The 19,762-nt window shown below is 40.7% G+C and overlaps 1 pseudogene; it reads left to right on the plus strand.

Annotated features, from left to right (window-relative positions):
* LOC101710736 (leukocyte surface antigen CD47-like) overlaps positions 1-19,525 on the plus strand; it is a 42,424-nt pseudogene extending 22,899 nt beyond the window's left edge.
* Positions 19,526-19,762: the final 237 nt, after the last annotated feature.

Raw genomic sequence — 19,762 nt, forward strand, 5'->3', positions numbered from 1 at the left:
GTTATAATTTAGCTTTATAGTCATAGTAAGCTCTCACATAGACACATAATTTTTTACAATTTACAGTGGACATTCTGAGACACTACCTCATTCCACTCTCTCAACAGTAAAGCTAGTGAGGCAGGGATGGCCATCGGTGGCCCAAGGATGTTTTCAGCCCCGCTTCCTCTCTCTTGCACCGAGTCGGACCTCTGTGTCCCCGGGGCACTCATCTGTGAAATGGGCACTGACAGGCTCACTCTGCAGTGCCTGTGCCATCGAGCTCTGTCTGCTGAGTTCTCAGAGCTCACCAGCCCCACCTCTCCTCCCACATTTTCCTTCTTCTTCATGAAGGAGCTTGAATGCTCTAGCCGTATTATCTCAGTGATCTTGCAAGCAGTTGTTTATGAGACCTCAATTTTTATTCTTCCCCTTTGCTAATGAGGAAGGTAATGAAATGGCATTCCAAGAGTCAGTGGAGGAGAACCCTGTAGTTCTTTCCTCGGGGAATAGCTGGGCAGCGATTGTTATCAGAGAACATTCTCCTGATTTCTAGGCAATGGGATGACCCCGAGGCCCCTCAGCAACACCCACTACCCAATGGCCATCTATGGGAACTCTTGGAGCATTTGAAATTGGGGAGCATCCCATGGGTACTTTCCCACACATGGGTCCTCCAGTGGCCACCTCACCCCATCTCCTCTTGCTCATTGCTCAGTAAAGGCATGGTCAGGCAGTACCAGCCTGGGGCAGAGAGGCCCTCCCATCAGAACCTGGCTTGACTCCGACACCCCACATACATACACAGCAATACGTCCTGGGTCCAGAGGGAACTCTGCAGCTGCTTAGCATATACCACCCATCTACACCTTCCCAGCCATCACAAGGGAGGGTCTCGATATTAGGTATTAGATTAAGATGTGTGTGAAGGGGTGATTAGCAGGATGTTTATCCTCATATTATTTGTAAGAGTGGAAAATACAAAATGTTTTCAATGTTCAGCATTAAGAAAATGTGGAGCATTCATAAACCAAAGCCTTTGCCAGACATGTTAAATGACACTGTTAGTGCCTGTGGCTCGGTAAGTTAAAAAAAAAACAAGCATATTATACAATGCTGTATGTCTCATATGATCCCTTACTAGGAGTATGTTTGTTTCTGTTCACAGAAGAGCGGATTGAACCCAGGGCCTCAGGCTGGGCAAGCACTCCACCACTGAACTACATCCCCAGCGCTCCCCATAACCCTCCTCTTTTCGAAACTACTCTCACTAAGTTGCCCAGGTTGGACTTGAATTTATGCTCCTCCTGCCCAGCCTCCCAAGTAGTGGAGATTGCAGGCATGTGCTGCAGTGACCAGTTTATATGCCTATTTTTTTAAAAGCTGAAGAGATAATACAGGAGTTTGTAAACAATCTTACAGCTCAGCAAGATGATTTAATTTTTTCAATTTTCTTCCTTTGACCCACTTGTATTGTCTGATTTCTCTATTAAAAACATGATTGCTTCTGGTATGTCAAAAGTATTATTTTAAATTTTCTAAAACCTAGACTTTCATAGCTAAGAGTGACTTTGGAAGGCATCTAGTAAATGGCCTTAGTTTCTAGGCAGATAAATTGAGCCCCAGGGAAGAAAGGCACTTTTAAGAGATGCCCAAACTACTTGGTGGCAGAGTTATGCCCAGGACCCAGGCCTTTGAACTCAGCCCTGTTCCTTCCATGCCATTCTGTGATGCCTCTGAGATCTTTATAAACATACTGGGAGTTTTTCCATGTAGTGGCTGCGTAGAACCACCTTCCCCTCTGTGAAGCTTGAATCCTCCTTGGTTTCAAAGCCAATGAGCCTCAGACCACTTCCGTTCTCACCCCACCCCCTTAAAGCAAGCAGAGTGAAAAGGTCAGAGAGCTAAGCCAGATTTCAGCACATCTTCTTCTCCAAGCTTCCATTGTTGCTCCAGCCCATTCACATGTTGAAATCCTTACCCCCAAGGGCATGGTATTTGGGAAGCAATTAAGTCAGGGGATGAAGTCCTCGTGGATGGAATGAGTGCCCTGTATATTAGAGACCCTCCAAAAGCTCCCTTACCTTCTCCTCGAGTGAAAACACACCAAGAAGGCTTCATCTGTGAACCAGAAAGTGGACCCTCCCCAGGCCCCAATCTGTTGACGCTAAGATCTCGGACATCCTAGTTTCCAGAACTGTTAATTGTAGCAACTCAGTTGATGAGATTTTGTTATAGCAGCCCAGGTGGACTAAGACAACTGTGCATGTGGGCAGGTATTTGGACACTGCCCACCCTCACCCAGTACTCCCCTAGGCTTGGTCTGGTCCAGCTCTGTGGTTAATGAGTGACACTGCCAAATGAATGGGTTCAGATCATGTCAGCCTGTGTTAAACAAATATTTTTTTTCTAAATTGTCCAAGCATTTGTGGTTTTTTTCTTCTCATCTGTCACGACTTACTCATTTGTTGATGCTAAAACGGGAGGTGACTGTTTTGTTCAATTACAGTAACTTTTCCGTGGAAGAAGAGAGAGAATCTGTACCCCAAAAGGTCACTGTAAGCGAAGCTGTGTATCCCAGAGAGATCACAGGAGTATGAATGGCAGAGAGGTTTGGACCTGAGTTGGAACTGAGCTTCTGCCAAGGTATCTGAGAGAGCAGGTGACATAGGTGCCGACAGTGCCCGCCGTGGCACTTCACAGCCTCCCCAAGCTTCACCTCCTCTCGCTTCCTGAGGACCCCACACCATCAGTCTTCAGTGGCTGCAGACCTGCTGGGTTCCTTTGGAAACAAGGATGTAGACCATGCACAACATGAACTTTGGCATATGGAGCCCAGCCTCCCACTGCACCATTTCTTCTTATACCAGCCTCAGAGAGAATCCAAGGAGTGGTAGAACCCATTGCTCTGCCTTTGACTACAGAAAGGCCAGAGGAACACTTTGTACCACTTTGGAACAAGGGTAGAAAACCTAAACCATGGGAAATAGCTGACCTCAGAAGCTCCACGCTTAGGCCTTGTACCACACTAATCATTTGTTTTACTTTTTTGTTTGTTACTTTCCATTTTCCTTTTAAGCTTTAAATTATCTCAAGGTCTCAGAATTTTTACTCTTGGGAGTCTACTCATATTCTGTAGAAGAAAAAACACAACTACCTGAGGCATGGATGTACACATAAACACATAGGGATATTTAACACACTACAGTTTGTAATAGCAATAATAAATAAATACCCTTTGGGGGAGAATGCTCAGATAATCAGGGTTCATCCCCACTATAAAAGGGAACCTCATTTAATTTGAGGGGCTTTTCCTGACATATTGGTGAGTGTGAAAAGCAAGACTCAGGGGTCTTGCTTATTTATATTTGGACATGTATTTACTTCTGTCTGTAAATTATATGGCCTCTTGGCCTTTAGGCTAAGATCAAATGTCTGTATATTATGATACAAGCATAGAATAAGGTATAAAAAGACACATAAGAGTTTGTGACCATGGACTGGAGAAGGGTGTTAAAGAAACAGTGGAAGGAAAGCAAGTTTTAAAAGGCCTATCCTTAAAAACAGCATACCTAATAAAAGCTTAAATGTGCAAATTATATGTGCGTGGGTATACATAAACATAAAAGAAGAAAAAAGGTTGGGGTAGCTTCAGATTCACCTATAGAGCCATGGACAGAGCACTGAGCAAAATAGGTGAAGAGAAATGCATAAAGTAGGACTCTGTCTCCATGAAAACACAATTTCTAAAGTTGTGCTCCCATGTTGGAGCTGGGCAGAAGGCATCAGGCCCAACCAGCACTGGATACTCTATGAAGACAGTCAGTTTTTCTTTACACATCTTTGTTTTCTCTCACTTAATGCTGGAAACATCTTTTTTTTTACTTCATTAAAGTATGTCAGTGTTTTAATACTCCAATGTGCTTATTCTCTGGTGATTTTAAGTGAAGCATCAAGTGATGCTCTATCACTCATACAGGTGGCCTTGAGTGTGGGGAAGGCCCAAGCTCAGCACTTTCTCAGGACTTGGGGCCCAACAGCTGTGACTCGCTTGGGTAACCTGGTGAAGGGCTGCAGGTGTCTCCTGTCAGAGGTTAGGTGAGGGCCGGATATGGTACAGGTGGAAATGCATTCCTCAATCAGACTCAGGAAGGTAATATGTCCTTTGGGGTCCTTTCATGGGCAGACAAGGCCAGCATGGCCTGTTCCTCCACAGTGGCCACCTGGAATCACACTGCTGGCTGTGTAGGCCTTGGCCCTGTGGAAGACCCAGGCAGAAGAGCCATTTTCTGAGGAGACCGAATAGGGGTCCTGAGTGAGTGACTTGACTCCCCTTGCGGGGACTTCAGTCCCTACCAAATAGCCTGGGTTGTTAAAATTGCATTCATACTGAGCTAGTGAGATGACAAGCAAAATAAAGAGTAATGTTAACTTCACTTCACAGGAGGTTTTCATACAGAAGAACATGAGGTAGAATTCTCCAGACTCAACTCTGACAGAAATGGGAGCAAAAGGTTGACTGACCTAAGTTGACCGTAACTATTGTTCCAGAGAGGAAGGGCCAGCCCTCACAGAACTACGTGAAGGTCACCGTGGTCCTAGTCTGGGCTCAAGCCCTGGGAGCTCTGCTCAGGCCCAGGAATCAATGGGGTGATCACACCGCCACCCACATTTCCCAAGTTACCTACAATAAACATGGAGTGAGGCTAAAACTTCATTGAAAAATACAGATATGGGGCTGGGGACTTAGCTCAGTGGTTCCGGGGCCTGCCTCACAAGTGCAAGGTCCTGAGTTCGATCTCCGGTACCAAAAAAAAAAAACCAGATATGCAGTGGACCCTCAAGTTGTAACTGGCCTGACATACGAACAACTTGGGTTAATACCAGAATTTTAGTTTTAACTTACAACCAGTCTTGTGCTATGACCCAAATGCAGGCCTCTTGTGCTTCTAGGTGGTCTCAGATACAGATTTAACCCTTAAAGAGTTCTAGAAGGAATATTACAACATCCTTTCCTGTGTGGAGTTAACTGAGAAATCCTGGGCCAGTGTCTCTCTAAGGACACTGAGATCTTCCTGGAAGGAAGCAAGGCCTAAAATTATTCATGAGAGAGACTTTGAAGGCAACTGACTGACTTGAGTTACAACCAGCCCTCAGGAATGAACTGATTGCATAAGTCAAGGATCCACTGTATTGTAGCTATATTTGCCTCTGAAAAATGTGATTCTCATAGAAATGTAAGATGGGAAATAAGAAAATATATTTTTCATTTGTGTGTGTGTGTATGTGTGTAAGTTGTCAAATCAGACTATCTCCAACCTGTGGTAAAGCCACTACTTACTGTTAAGAAGACAGATTCTTAAGGGTTTCCAGGAAGGTACAGATCCTATAATCTCAGTCAGGAGATCTCTGTTGGCATAAAAATTGTTACCTCAAGACTGCCCTTCTCAGCTCTAACTTAGGTCTGTCTTGCTTCATTTAGAAAGAAATGGGCCGCTATTATTATCTGTGGAAATAAGCCTGGTGAGACACATATTATGAAAACCCTTTGTAGACTTGTAAGTGATTAGTCATTACATCTTTCTCTGTCTCTCCACATCCCAGCTGTCCCCTTCCTTCTCCCTACGAAGTGCAAAATACAATCCTGCTGGGCACCGCTGCCACGTAATTGTCACCTCCTTCTGCATCTTTCCAGGATTTCTGTTTCATTCTTCAAACAGGGGATTTAAAACAGGACTCAAGAGTAGCCTTGGCCCATGTGGAAGCAGCCAAGCAGTTTATTTTGCGTGTCTTGTAAAAATCTCCCTCCTATTGATTTGTTCCCATGTAGCAAGCTTAAAAATCAAACAGCACATTGCTCTGGGTGGGACCTTCCCGATTCTCCAGGTAGCCTGACATCTGGGGACTGCTCAGTGTCCCTCGTTAACAAGGCCTCACAACGCTGATTCCGGGTCTCTGCCTCGAGCCAGCGTCTGCTCCTACCACTGCAGCACAGGTTCTGCGCCCCCATGCGAGCTGGCTGGAGCTGCATGCAGGTCCAGAGGTGTCTGGCTGGGAAGGCTCCCTACACCGACCAACGTCACCAGCGCTGTCACTCACTCGCATGGGACGAGGGACACTGACACTCAAAGCCCAGCATCACCGCTCTGAGTGGGAGGTGCCCACATCACATGCAGAGCAGCCGGCTTGTGTGTGGTGGTGCCGGATCTGGGTGCTGTCACACACCCTGTGCACACATTCACTGCTCACTATCCCATTCACACACCAGTTTAAACACATTTATGGAGTTAACGGACTGGGAAAGCTTTCTTTTTTTTTTTTTTGTATATCCTTTTATTGGTACATTTTAGGTATACAATATGATGACACTCCTCATTGGAAATTTGCACCTTTACATGATCCCTCTTGGTTCTTATTTTTCCCCCTTCCCCTGCCCTCCCTTCAACTCCTCCATCCCTCCCTATTTACAAAGACTTTGTTTCCATTTTTCATTTTCTCACATTAATTCCATTCCCTTCCTTCCTTTCCCCTACCCCTCCCACTTCCCCTTCCCCTTTGCCCTTTTTCTTCCTATTTCACATTATCTATTATACCTTTTAGTCCTTAGTTACACTTTCAGTTTCTCACACTAGAGAAACTATTCGGTATTTCAACATGTGTCCTATTTATTTCACTTAAGAGTATGGCCTCAATGTGCATCCATTTAGCAATAAATGTCCCTAATTTCTCATTTTTGATGGCTGAGTAGTACTCCATTTTATTTAAAAACCCAAATTTTCTTTATCCAGTCTCCAGTTGATGGGCATTTGGGCTGTTTCCAAGTTTTAGCTATTACAAACTGTGCTGCTATGAACATGGGTCCACATATATCACTGTGGTATGATTCCTTTAATTCTTTGGGGATGATACTCAGCAGGGGAATAGCGGGGTCAAATGGGACTTCCAGTCCTAGTTCTTTGAGGTATCTCCATACTGATTTCCACAGCAGTTGCACCAGTCTACACTCCCACCAGCAGTGGAGCAGGGTTCCTCTTTCGCCACAGCCCCACCAGCATTTGTTATTGGTTGACTTCATGATAGCAGCCATTCTTTCTGGAATGAAGTGGAATCTCAGCATTGTTTTCATTTGCATCTCTCGAATGACCAGTGATGTTGAACATTTTTTCTTATGTTTATTTGCTATTTCTACTTCTTTGTGTGAGAAATGTCTGTTCATTTCAGATGCCCATTTTTGGATTGCGCCTTTAAATTTGGGAGGTCTGATCTTTTTAAGTTCTTTATAGAATCAAGATAGTAGACCTTTGTCTGAGGAAGAGCAGGTGAAGATTTTTTCCCACATTGTGGGTTGTCTCTTCACACTGCTGGTGGTTTCTCTTGCTGTGCGGAAGCCTTTTAATAAGAAGAGATCCCACTTGTTGATTGTGTGTGCTAGTTCACGGACAACTGAGGCTTTGTTCATAAATCTTTTCCTACACCGATGTCTTCAAGAGTTCTACCTAACCTCTGTTCCACCTGGTTCAGAGTTTCTATTTTAATATTTAGATCTTTAATCCATTTTGATTTTAGTTTAGTGCATGGTGAGAGATATAGGTCTAGTTTTAGTCTTTGATAAGTTGAAGCCCAATTTTTCCAGCACCATTTATTAAAGAGGCTATCTTTCCTCCAGTGAGGGTGTTTGGCTCCTTTATTGAAGATGAGATGGCTGAGTGTGTCCGGCATTGTTTCTGCATCTTCTAATCTGTTCCACTGGTCCTCAGGTCTGTTTCTTTGCCAGGACCATGCTGTTTTTATCACAGTAGCTTTGTAGTAGAGTTGCAGGTTGGGGATTGTGATACCCCCGGCCATGTCTCTGTTACCTAGAATTGCTTTTGCTATTCTGGCTCTCTTCTTGTTCCAAATGAATTTTTGGATTGTTTTCTCAAGGCTCGTGAAGTATGCTGCTGGGATCTCAATTGGAATTGTATTAAATCTATATAGCAGTTTTGGAAGTATGGCCATTTTCACTATATTAATCCTTCCTACCCAGGAGCAGGGGATGTCTTTCCATTTTCTGATATCATCTTCAATCTCTCTTTTCAGAGTGCCATAGTTTTCAGAGAAGAGGTCTTTGATTTCTTTCGTTAGGATGATTCCTAGGTATTTCATTTTTTGGATGCTATTGTGAAAGGAATTGTTTGCCCTATTTCTCCCTCAGAGAGTCTGTCATTGGTGTAGAGGAAAGCTATTGATTTTTGCATGTTGACTTTGTATCCAGCTACTTTACTGAATTTGGTTATTAAGTCTAGAAGACTTTTGGTGGAGTTCTAGGGGTCTTTGATATAGAATATCATGTCATCTGCAAATAATGACAATGTGACTTCTTCATTTCCTATCTTTATTCCTTTTATTTCTTTCTCTTATCTAATTGCTGTGGCTAATGTTTCCAAAACTGTATTGAACAAGAGTGGTGATAGTGGACATCTTTGTCTTGTTCCTGATTTGAGTGTGAAGGATTTCAGTTTTTGACCATTTAGTATGATATTGGCTGTTGGTTTTTCATAGATGGCTTTTAACAGTTTGAGGTAGAGACCTTCTATTCCAATTTTTTGTAGGGTTTTTATCATAAATGCGTGAAGGATTTTGTCAAATGCTTTTTCTGCGTCTATTGAGATGATCATATGGTTTTGGGAAAGTTTTTAAAATAAAATTCACTTGCAAAGTTTTTTAGGTATTAACAAATGATCAATGAGACTGTTTGCAAATTGATTTTAAAAATTCATTGAGTATGGAGTGTGGCTTTCTCATTAATTCCTGCTTGGGCTTCTGGCTGGCCATTTCAGAAGGAAGGATTCTTGTGGCCACCCTGGGACCCACGCTTTGCTCCTGATAGCAGGTCTGTATCCTCCTAGGGATGAGGAGGCTCAGACAGGACAGTGACCCACTGACAGTCACCTGGGTAGAATTCTGACTTGAGATCCTCAGCTTTTCCCTCTAGGTAACCCTTCCAAACACAGGCTCAAATCAAATGCTCATAACCTGGTTAGTTGATCAAATGTGGCCAAAGATCAAAGATCAACCCAGGGGCTAAAGAATATTGTAAGTGAATTGATTTTGTGATCCTGGATGATCTTCTCAGCAGACTCTTGTATTGCGTTCTCTAGAAGAAAAATGCTTACTTGGAAAAGGGCCTGGAGCCTTGAGCAAAGGAATTTGCCAAATGGCTTCAAGGTTTTCCCCACTAGCCCTTCCCTGTGATTTTATCTTCACTGGTAAATTTGCTCAGATTTGCATCTTTGCCACACCTGACCGAGTCAAGTTCACTTTATCCCATGGCTTTAGGAGTCCATGGAGGAGCAGAGAGGAAGGGGCTGCTCTGCAGGTAAATTTCGCGCTTTCCTTTTCACTCTACTCATTACCATTATTGGGGACCTTCTAATCAACAATCCTCAAACTGGCTTAAGGGGAAGAATAAAAGGGAAGTCTGGGCTCATGTTACTGAAAAGTCCCTGTGTAAGGCCCCACCAGGAACCAGCCTCTCAGCCTCAGCTCTGCTTTACTGGCGATCGAAAGGCCTTCTGCATGCCACCCCAGCCTTCCCTCCTTTGGGGATCAAGTCTACCACCAAGGGGCGCTTCTTTCTAGATTGCTCTGGCTAGAGCCCCAGGGTTTGCCTGACTGGTTCAGATCAGGCCCACTTGAGAACAGAGAAATGTGATGCTCTGATTGGCCGGCCCGGGGTCACATGCTGATCCCTGGAGCAGGGAGCATGGACTCAACTCCCCCCTCACCCTGGAAACTGAGACCCCAGGGACATTGCTTCCATGCAAAAAGTTGGAGGCTACTCCTGGAAAAGCAGCAACAGGCTGCCCAGCAGGACAAAGTAAATGTTCACCATAGAGAGCTGGTATTGTTAGCTTGCTTTTCAAAGTGAAAAAATGGAGGTCCGGTAGATTAAGCAATGTCCCCCAAATCACAGAGTTGGGGAGAAATTTCCTGCATTGCTCAACCATTGTGCTCCAAATAATACCACGAAGCTTGGGCCACTGCTGCTGTGTCCTGAAAAATCACCACCGCAGACCGCGTTCTTGGGAGAGGAGGGTGCAAGGAGGATGTTTGTGACTAAGTAGGCTTTGGTCTGAATACCCACACCATCTGCCTTGTGGACTCAATAAAGCTCCACACCCTCCTCCAGGAATAGAGCTCAGGGTCATCCTCCCCCACCCCTTTTATTCTTTTTACTCTTACTGGGTTGGAATTGAAACATAATTGTAGTAACTATTAGTTGCAAGGGAAAATCGTAATTGCTTCTAGATCCACTCACTGGTTTCAAGAGCGCTTTAACCTTTAACTTTCTCAGTACAAAGGGAGGCTTGCTGCACAGTGAATCTAACAAGACCATCATTTATCGCTGGCAGAGTTCATTAGTCAATGGTAACAGTTTAATTATTAGCATTTTAATGCATGAGCATTTAACTAGACAGAACAACAAGCTTTGGCTTACAGAACAACACTTCTTAAATGGAGCTGAATTAACCCACTCAATTGTTTGTATTGTGGTGTGTTATTAAAATGAGATGATTAAAATGCAAGAAGCAAATGGATCCATATATTTAGCCAACAAATCAGCATTTAGCTAGCTTCTTGGGTTTGAAGCAGGCTTTTCTTTTTTAAGATTTAATTCTGATTTTAAATACTTTGTTTTCTTTCTCCTGCTACAAATTATAAGCTAAAATGGTACAAGGAGGATACTCTTAGATCCACTGAGTGTGAGAGACACTTTTATTCTGGAGAGAGGAGGCCCAAAGGAGAAAGCCCGCAAGTGGCCCTGAGTGGGCATCAGGGGAGTCCTGCTCTTAGGGACCCATGGCCTTTGATTGTGACTGCTCAGAAGAATCCCCTGGGGGATTGCTGCTCCTTCGGCGAATCACATTCTTCTGGTCCGCAGTGTGCTCAGATAGGTCTGCCAGCCATTCTTAACCTTAGTTGGGCTTGGGAACCCTTGTCCTAGCTCACAGGACAGCATGGGTCCCTTAACCACCTTATCAAATAAGATATAGTTTGCAGCCGAGTGTGGGGGTTTGGCCTATAATTCTAATACTCTAGGAAGATGAAGCAGGAGAATTACAAGTTCAAGCCCAGCCTGGGCAACTTAGTGAGATGTTAAGTTTTGAAATAAAAAAATAAAAAGAGATTGGGATGTACTGGTTCAATTCTCAGTACCACAACCACCAGAAAAAAGGCATGGCTTGCTAAGGTTCATAGCAGCACTAGTCATCACAACCGAAAAAGCACAAAGAAAAAACATGCCCATGGATGGATGAATGGAGAAACAAAATATAGTGCATATATGTAATGACATATTAGACTGATGTGCTGCATGCTGCACTAAGAAGGTGCCTGCAATGAAGTATTATTCAGCTTTAAAAAGGAATGAAATTCCAGTGCATGTTATATGAATGAACCTTGAAGACATCAGGCTAAGTAAAAGAAGCCAGATACGAAAGGTCAATTATTATATGATTCCTTTATGAGGTACCAAGAATAGTCAAACTGGAGACAAAAAGAATAGCGGAGTTTACCATGATCTGGAGGAGGAGATATGTGGAGTTATTTAATAGGTTTCTGTTTGGAATGATAAAAAAGTTCCAGAAGCGTATATGATGGTCATAGTTGTACAATATTGTGAATGTACTTACTATCCCTGAATTGTATGCTTTAAAATCCTAAAAATGGAAAATTTTATGTTATATATATTTTACTATACTAAAACAAGAAAAAAGAACAAATTTTGCTATATTATCTTCATAGAATCAGTGTGTGTATCAAATGAGATTATAGACTGAAGTCTTTCGTAAACTTGAAATAATGTGCACATTTAAGGAGGTAGTAATATTCTTTGATTATTTGTTTTAATTATATTGTTTTAATAAGAGGCTACAATATAAACAGCTGAGAAGGTTAATTAATAATGTCAAACCTAAATGAGTATAATTAATGTCACTCAGCAAAGGCCTTCACTGCACTGAAAACATATTTTTCCTCGTGGTAAGCATGGCCAGACTTTTCTAAACAGTTTCTCCTTTGACTGAAGGCAGGAACTCGTAGAGGGAATGGGAAGAGATGGAAAACCTTATCTTTTTTATTGAAAGCTAAATAATCACAGTGTAGTTTCCCGTATCACTGATGTGTCCTCATCTTGGTCTCTGAGATGTAGGTAGAAGGAACGGCTTCCATGTCTTGGGATGAGCTTTCCTATGAGAAACACTGAACTGGACAAAGCACAACCAGCAATAATCACAGGGGCAGCATTTATGGACTGTTTCCTACCTACTAGGCTTCAGACAGAAAGAGGGAACAGAAATAGTGGGAAGAATGGATGGATGCAAGAGGTAGGAGAACTCTTCCCATGGCCAGGCAAAAAAATCCTCAGAATCACATGGAATAGTCTGTCAGTTCTCTCCATTGAGCATCTGTGCATTGGGAGGGATTCAGACCATTCTCCTGAACCTTGAAGATGTGTCACTTGTACTTCAAGGGACACCCAGAGAGAATCTATCGTGTACCCTTGTACCTCCCTCCTCTCTCTCTCTCTCTCTCTCTCTCTCTTCTCCAACCATCTTTTCAAAAAATTCTTTAACCTCTTTTCCTCCCACTTCTGACCACTCATGCATCAGGATCATGGAAAATGAAGAAAAAAGTGAAGAAGCCACATGGGGTAGAGAAAGGGAGTGGGGTGCTTACACACTGAAAATCAGAGCAAATGCTCCATCTCTTCTACCTTCTTTATTCCATGAGGGCCCTGGGAAAGCCCATGACAGTAGTGCAAAGTACAGAGTGAGCTCTGAGGTAGATCCACGATCAAGGTGGCCACGAGGCTTGGCCACTTTACGGGTTAAGTAGAATGCTGTGGGTTAGCTGGAAAGCCTCAAAACCATGTGCAATGCATTTCTTTTGCAGAATAGATTCTGTGCTGCAGACAAACCTTGGGAGACCAGCACACAGCACACACAGGGCCTGGGTACTTTCCATAAAGCAGGAATGTTTTTCACACTGAAAATCTTATTTCACATATTACATGAATGTCCATACACAAAATATTACATGAGGATGATGAGATTGTGGGTGGTTTTCTTCCACTGTTTTCAGACAGATGGTCCTAACTTATGTTTAAAATTCAGATATAAGAAAAATTAGCTTTCATATTTGAGGAATTATCACTTTTTCTATTTCTTTAAGCTTCTTATAAAACAGAGAAGTGTGTTTAGTCTCCTGAGCCCGATATTCCTGCTCCTGCGGGAAACAACAGCATCCCCAGTTTAAGGATCTGCATGAGTCTAGGAGCAGGATGAGGACACATCCCAGAGTTGTCAGAGGAGGGGAGTTCTGTATCAGCTGCTTCTCCATCAGGGCAGTCCAGGAAGGGCTGATAGAATTTTGGAAGGGGGGCCAAGTGAGTATTGTTCTTTGCAAATAACAGTTGTAAAAGAATATTAGCTTCCAGTCATAGGTGAGGAACTTACTATCTGCCTTAGTCACTTTTTCATCACTGGAACAAAGTACCCAACACCCACAAATTGAAGGAGAGCTTTATTTTGGCTTACAGTGTTTAGAGGGTTCAGTCCATAGTCAATTAACCACAAGGGAGAAAGGGCATGGGGACGGTCCTGACAGAGGAAAGTTGCTCATCCTATGGCAGCCAGGAAGTAGAAAGTGAAAGGAGGAGCCAGGGACTTTTCCAGATCACATCCTCAGTGACCCACCTTCAAGCAGCCCCAGATCCTAACAGGAAATTCAGCTACTGAACTCATCAGTGGATGAGTAAGGTCCCCTCATGATCTAATCACCTTCCAAACACATGAGGCTTTTGGGTGACATTTTTTTTAATCTAAACCATAACTCTCCAACTCCATAAATTCAAACTTCAATAACTAATGGGCCTGGTGTAACTTGAGAATATGTCATAATCCTGACTCAGTCAACACTGAAGAATAGCCCATTTGTGTGGTTAAGTTTAGCAAAAAAAGCACCCCTTCTGTCCCTCCATCTTTAGGCAAATACTGCTGAGAAGGTCAACAACACATGGGAAAGGGGGAAATTGAACAGCAGCTATGCAATGCCTAAATCCTGTTTACCAATTCATTTTGCAATCAACTTGCCTTGGAGAGCTCTCCAAAAACTTCTGTTGCCCAAATGTAGCAAGGACATGGGGGAATTACTGAGAGATAATTCTGACCAAGGTAGGCCTGGTTTCCATGTACTTGGAGAGACTTCTCAGCCAAAATGAGTGAGTAGTCATGTCAATGGTGCATTTGTAAAACCTCTATTTCCTATCAGAATGCAGAGCAATCCCATAACTTAAATCACATTCTAAGGGAAATCTAGCACTGCTCTCAGCTCTCCCTGGATCTAAAGGAAGTGGGATGACTCTCTTGTCACCACTCCCAGGTAGAAAGAGCTTTCTGCTTATGATAAGCACATTATCTGTGGAAATGGTCAGTTGGAACAGTAGGTATCTGACAGGAAATAGAAGCTCAAGGTTATTATCATTCACTGTAAAAAGTGGTGCTACAGGGGAGAGATCACTACTCCATCTGCAGCATCTAGAGGAATGAATGGCAAAGAGCATGCATTCAGTGAAGATGCACTGAACAAGCAAAGTCCATGTTTGTTCCCATTTCCAAGCATCTCGGTGAGGATGTGCAGAGGGAGCAAATATAACTAGAGGAGGGAAAGTCCTAACCTGCAACAAGAGAAGACCACTCTGACAGATCAGAGAAGATGCTTCCGAAGAAACTGGTGCTGCGAGGAAGAGGAGGAGAGACTTTTAAGAAACTGCCAAATTGTCTAACTTGTATCCTCAGTACCATATCAAAAGTAAGCAATAACTTACAAAGAACATCTAAAACCAAGAAATTCTATATTATGATGAGAAGCACAATTGAGAAATCGAAAGCAAAAGTTAGCAGCTAGAAAACTTATAAAATTTTAAATCATTGTGATACAAAATCAAATCAAGACATTTTCCCAGAATGAAGAGATTAATATTTTCAAAGAAAATATTTTAAGTCATTCAATGAATTCAATTTTCATTTATGAGGAATGTCGATGGAGATGCAAGAGACACCAGTCTCATGAGCAGTAAAAGAACAAATAATATATACTAAACTAACAAATAATTCAGTCTTTGGGTTGAAAGGGGCTCCTGAAGACCAGGTACTGTTAGTTAAAATAGTTAATATGCAATTCTAGTAATTATATTTTAGTTTTTGGTAAGTGAAAAATCCTATCATCCTACCGAAGAAAGGAGAATTTGCTTGGCCTCTAGATTCTCCCCAGCAACACTAAACAAAAATATAACACTGGCCATTGGGGTTTTTTATACTTTTTTTCTCCTTGAGAAAAGAATAAGAACACATAACATTTTAAATGCACAAACAAAATGTGTGCAGCTCAATAGGTTTTAAAAAAGAAAACACCCATATAAACGGTACCTAGTTTGAAAAACAGAAAGTGACCATCATATTAGAACCCTCTTCATGTTCCTACAGCCAGTTTGTGCCCCACAGGGTGACCACTATGCTTGCTTCCAATACCAAAGGTTGGTTTTGCCTATTTCTGAATTATACATAGATGGAATTATGCAATGTATAGTCTCTTATGGGCATGCTTTTTTAACATTATGTTTTACAGGTAGCATAGTTTGTTCATTCTCATTGTCATATAGTACTCCATTGTATGACTACATTGTGTCCTGTCCATTCTGCTGCTGGTGGGCCTTCCATTAATGGACATGAACTTCAAATATCACGATGACATACATATTTTCTGCTTAGTACATACCTAAATGTGGAACTGCTCCCTCAGATAGGCATTGTTTAAATTTAGAAGATGTGACCAGTTTTCTAAATGATTCTACCAGTTTACATTCCTGCCAACAGTACATGATGGTTTCAGTTGCCTCACTTCCTTCCAGCACTTAGTACATCTGTCTTTAATTAATTGTAGTCATTCTGGCAAGTGTATAGTTATTAAAACCGCCTTGTGGTTTTAATTTGTATTTTCCTGATGACTAATGAAATTTAGAACCCTTTTTATATGTTTATTGGTTATTTGAATGTTCTTTTTTTGGAGTGATTTCAAGTCTTTTACCCTTAATATTCCTTTGTTTAGATTACTATAATTTCATAAGTCTTGATTTCTGGTAGTATAAGTCCCTCACTTTTAAATTTCTTCAAGATTGCCTTAGCTTTTCTTATCTTTTTCCCCTTCTCTGTCTCTGTTTGTCTGTCTGTCTGTCTCTCACTCTCTCCTTTTTTTCAGTACTGGGGATTGAACCCAGGACCTCATGCATGCTAGGCAAACACTCTAATGCTGAGATACATGCCCCACTCTAAGATTGCCTTAGCTTTCATGGATCCATAAATTCTAAACTCATCTGATTGACCACACAAAAAAGGCTTGCTAAAATTTGTTTGGGATAACATTTTAAACTATCAGTGAATTTTGGAAGAATTAACATTTTTACAATATAGAATTTTCCAATCCATGAATATAGTATATCTTCGGTTTACTCATGTCTTCTTTAATCTCTATCAATCTGTGTTGTAGTTTTCAGAGTATAGATCCAGAACATCTTTTGTTAGATTCATTAGCAGGTATAAGGTATCTTTTAAACATGACAGTAGTGCAAAGATAGACAAATACACCAATGAAGGGAGGTTCTAGCTTATTCTGAAGTGTTAGAAATATTTTATGTCTTAATGTGGGTATTATTTACACAGATGTGTATAACTGTCAGAACTAATTGAGCTCTACTCCTAATTAGTCCATCTTATTTGCTTTCTGTATGTTTTACCACAATAACCCAATATTGAAAAGAAAAATCTATATAAGTTATGAAAAGATAATTCAAGATAGAAAAAATACACTAACAAAAATGAAAATTACAATAAGGCAAATTTTTTTAGAAAATTAGCAATGGTTTCCTTTTTTGATAATATTGCAAGTATAATAAACTTAAGGGCACAAATAAGTAGGTATTTTATGTGCTTCTATTAGAAGAATAAATTACTATAACTTTTCTAGGAGGCAATTTGACAAAAGACCTAAAAATATGCACATTAAATGCACTAAAATTCCACTTTTAGAAATTTATTATTTAAAAAGCCCATTATTGATCTTACACAGATATAGCTTTAGGATGTTCACAGAAAAACTCTTTATTATGATAAAGTACTAAATTCTAACTAATAAGATAATTTTTAAAATAAATTGTATATAACAATGGAATATCAACCACTAACAATTATGGCAGAAGAAAATTTATGATATAAAAATTGTTCTCAATATGATATTTGACAAATGAAGTAATCTACAATGTTAATCATTCAGGAAGATCTCAGTTTATGCTTTTTAATTTAAATATGTATTAATTGAGAAAAATTGGAAGAATATACAACTAATGCAGCAGTGACTATTTCTGTGTAATGAAATTATAGGTGATAGTTTCATTTCTCCTTGTGCCTTCACTTTTTTAAAATGTATAATAATGAACATGCATTTCTCTAGTACTAATATTTTAAGAAATTACAAGAAAACTATAGTATTACAACTGTATTCCAATACATTTGAGAATCTCAGTGAATAAAACTATTTCCCTAAAAGGAAATATAAATTGATGAGAGAAAAAATTATGTGTTTATTTTTATTTTTTTATTTTTATTTTTTTGAGACAGAGTTTCACTAAGTATTCCAGGCTGGCCTCAAACTCATGGTGATCCTCCTGCCTCAGCTTCCTGAGTGCTGGGATTGTAGGCGTGCACCACCATGTCTGACTAAAATTATACATTTATGTACATAGAAAACCACATCAGTCATTTTTTGGGATTTCAGGTGATTTTTATTTTCCTTGTAATCATCCTTTTCAAGATTTTTTTCACTATGGAAATCAGTACGGAGATTCCTCAAACAATGAAAAATAGAAATTCCATTTGGGCATGCTTTCTCCCTCTAGGCAACTTCCTGAAATAGTTAAAGACATAAGTTGGACATGGTGGCACATGCCTATGATCTGTGCTCTTAGGAGGCTGAGGCAGGAGGATTGCTGTGAGTTAGAGACCAGCCTGGGCTACATAGTGAGTTCAAGGGCAGCCTGAACTACATAGCGAGATCCTGTCTCAAAAAACCAAAAAAAAAAAGAGGAAAAGAAGAAGGAATTTCCTCATCAAGAGCAGCCACAGAGACCAAGGAACGAGAACAAGATAGGATGGGGAGCTGCCTACTGATCCAAGAACTGTGCAAACATCAGGTTCAGCTCAGCTCCTATTAAATAAGACCAAATTTATAGACTGCACCATTTGTGGTGAAACTGTTGTCATCCCATGCTTTGTTATTAATGTCAGGGCACAAAGTACAAAGGAAGTGTATGTAAAGTGGAAATTTAAGAGAACATATATCTTCATCTGTGATGGAAATAAAAACATTTCTACTGCAAACCTGAACTTTTCAAGTGCAAAAATCGCACTCTCAAAATTACTAAAAGGAGACACCTCTTTGAAGATGAGTAAGGATGACATGAAAGTAGGAAACTACACATGGGAAGTAACAGAATTAACCAGAGAAGGAGAAACAATCATAGAAGTACAGTATCGTATGGTTTCATGGTTTTCTCCAAATGAAAATATTCTCATTGTTATTTTCCCAATTTTGGCCATACTTCTGTTCTGGGGACAATTTGTTATTTTCACACTTAAATATAAGTCCAATTGTACAAGTACGAAAACCATTCTTTTACTGATTGCTGGACTGCTGCTCACTGTAATTGTCATCATTGGAGCCATTCTTTTCATCCCAGGACAATATCCAATGAAGAATTCTTTTGGACCTGGTTTCACTGTAATTTCTACAGGGATATTAATATTACTTCAGTACAATGTGTTTATGACAGTTTTGGGATGACCTCTTTCACCATCACCATACTGATCACTCAGGTGCTGGGCTATGTACTCGCTGTGGTTAGACTCTGTCTCGGTGTCACAGCGTGTGTGCCAGTGCATGGTCCTCTTCTGATGTCAGGTTTGGGTATCAGCTCTAGCGGAATTACTTGGACTAGTTTATATGAAATTTGTAGCTTCTAATCAGAGGGCTATACAACCTCCTAGGCATTTGAAGAATCAAAAGGAATGATGAATGAGGAATAACTGAAGCAAAATGATGAACTCTGATTTGGGGAGTCAAGATGTGAAGGAATACACTTGTGTTTAAGCACCATGGCCTTTGATGGTTCACGGGCAGGAAGAAGAAAAAAAGGAACTGGTTTTCATCTGTGGGAAAAAAGTCATTGACCCATAAATGATTATTCCAGGTTTTATTCAAAGCAGCTGTAATTTAGTTAATAAAAGAAGTATGATCTGTGTTGTGTCCCCAGTGGAGAAAAAAAAGAGTTAAAGTCATCATATTACAGTGATACATGCAGACTCATGTTTAGATGTTTAGAGCAGTACAATTCATAATAGCTAAATCCTAGAAGCATTATATATATATTATACATTATATATGTATTAACAGATCAATAGGGAAAGAAAATGTGGTATTTATACACAATGGAGCACTAGTCTGCCACAAAAATGGATAAACTTGAGTCATTGGTAGGAAAATGGATGCACCTTGAGACCATGATGTTAAGTGAAATAAAATTAGACACATGAGTGTAAGTATCGCATGGTTTCTCTTATATAAGAAACCCAATATATAAATAAAGTGCAAAACAAATGACAGACAATAGAAAAAGAGAGAGAAAGTTATT

The sequence above is a fragment of the Heterocephalus glaber genome, unplaced genomic scaffold, assembly GCF_053883595.1.
Source record: "Heterocephalus glaber isolate CG9 unplaced genomic scaffold, H.glaber_assembly_v1.0 deba00001497, whole genome shotgun sequence".
Taxonomy (NCBI): domain Eukaryota; kingdom Metazoa; phylum Chordata; class Mammalia; order Rodentia; family Bathyergidae; genus Heterocephalus; species Heterocephalus glaber.